This window comes from Nannospalax galili, unplaced genomic scaffold (assembly GCF_000622305.1).
Source record: "Nannospalax galili isolate Female #2095 unplaced genomic scaffold, S.galili_v1.0 scaffold6044, whole genome shotgun sequence".
NCBI lineage: Eukaryota > Metazoa > Chordata > Mammalia > Rodentia > Spalacidae > Nannospalax > Nannospalax galili.
This window is the reverse complement of record NW_008351071.1, coordinates 9,674-11,532: the sequence shown is the minus strand read 5'-3', so window position 1 is coordinate 11,532 and position 1,859 is coordinate 9,674. Positions and strand designations below refer to the sequence as shown.

General features: G+C 41.9%; 1 pseudogene; it reads left to right on the top strand.

The window, feature by feature from the left end:
- The first annotated feature begins 1,237 nt into the window (after positions 1-1,237).
- LOC115066784 lies at positions 1,238-1,336 on the top strand (annotated as a pseudogene).
- Positions 1,337-1,859: the final 523 nt, after the last annotated feature.

The window sequence follows — 1,859 nt, the reverse complement described above, 5'->3', positions numbered from 1 at the left end:
TTATTATTTTTATTTTATGTGTACGTGTGTATTGCCTGCATGTAGGTAAGTGCACCTGTGCCATGCAATGCCCACGGAGGACAGAAGAGGCTGTCAGATCCCCTGGGACTAGAGTTACAGACAGCTGTTACCTGCTATGGGGGTGCTGGGATACGAACCCGGGTCTTCTGCAAGAACAGCCAGCGCTCTTAACCTCTGAGCCATCTCTCCAGCCCAATAATAATAATAATAATATTTTTTTTTGTCTTTTTGAAGCAGGGTCTCCCTGTAGCTCCAGCTGTCCTGGAACTCACTATGTAGACCAAGCTGGCCTTGAACTCACAGAGATCTGCCTACCTCTGCCTCCCAAGTGCTGGGACTACAGGCGTGCGCCACCATGCCTGGCTAATAAAAATAATTTTCAAAGTAAAATAAAACAGAAAATCTGGGTGTGGTGGCAAATGTACGTTATTCCAGTACTTATGAAGAAGTAACAGGAAGATGGTGTGTGGAGGCCAACCTGGCTATGTAGGAAAGCCAGATTGCCACAAACAGACAAGAAATAAGCATTGATAAGTGGAGAAATGACAACTCTTGAAATGCCACAGTGGAAAAGAGTATGGCAGTTTCTTTTAAAAATTAGGCATAAGGGGTTGAGGATTTAGCTCAGTGGTAGAGCACTTGCCTAGCAAGTACAAGGCCCTGGGTTCAGTCCTCAGCTCTGAAAAAAAGAAAAAAAAAAAAAAGGCATAAGTAAGTGTCATGGCACATGCCTTAATCCCAGCACTTGGGAGGCAGAGGCAGGGACCTCTGTGAGATCAAGTCCAGCCTGATCTATGTAATGAGTTCCATGCCAGCTGAGACTAGGAGACCTTGTCGCAAAAAAAAAAAAAAGCATAGAATTTCCTTATGAGGGGCTGGAGAGATGGCTCAGCAGTTAAGAGCACTGGCTGCTCTTGCAGAAGACCGGGGTTCAATTCCCAGCACCCACATGGTAGCTAACAGCTGTCCATTGCTCCAGTTCCAGGGGAATCCAATATCCTCTTCTGGCTTCTGTGGGCATTGTACAACATAGGTGAATTTACATATTTGCAGGCATAACACTCATACACATAAAATAAAAATAAATAAATATTTTAAAAAAGAATGTCCTATGATTCATCAATTTCAATTTTAGGTATGTATCCAAAAGAAGTGAAAGCAGGAACTCAAACATGTATTTTTAAGCATCACATTCATAACAGCCGAAAGATGGGATGTGCTTACTTCAGCACATATACTAAAATTGAAAAGATACAGAGATTAGCACAGCCTGTGCAAGGATGACACACAAACTTACGAAAAAAGACCCTGGGTTCCGTCCTCCACCACTGAAAGAAAAGTACTTTACAAAATTACATTTTGGGATGGGGATATAGCTTGGTAGTAGAAAACTTACCTGCCTTGCATGTATAGATTTTATGTTTAATTCCTTGAACCATAAATAAAACAAAATTTAAGGAGTTAAAGAGATGGCTCGGTGGTTAAGGGCACATACTACTAAAAAGACCCTGGGTTCCGTCCTCCACCACTGAAAGAAAAGTACTTTACAAAATTACATTTTGGGATGGGGATATAGCTTGGTAGTAGAAAACTTACCTGCCTTGCATGTATAGATTTTATGTTTAATTCCTTGAACCATAAATAAAACAAAATTTAAGGAGTTAAAGAGATGGCTCGGTGGTTAAGGGCACATACTACTCTTGAAGAGGACTGGAGTTCTGTTCTCAGCACCCACATCTTGCGGCTCACAACCGACTACTTGTAACTCCAGTTCTATGGTGATCCCATGCCTCTGTCTTCCATACAGATGGGTACTTTCACATAGCTACACACAGCCA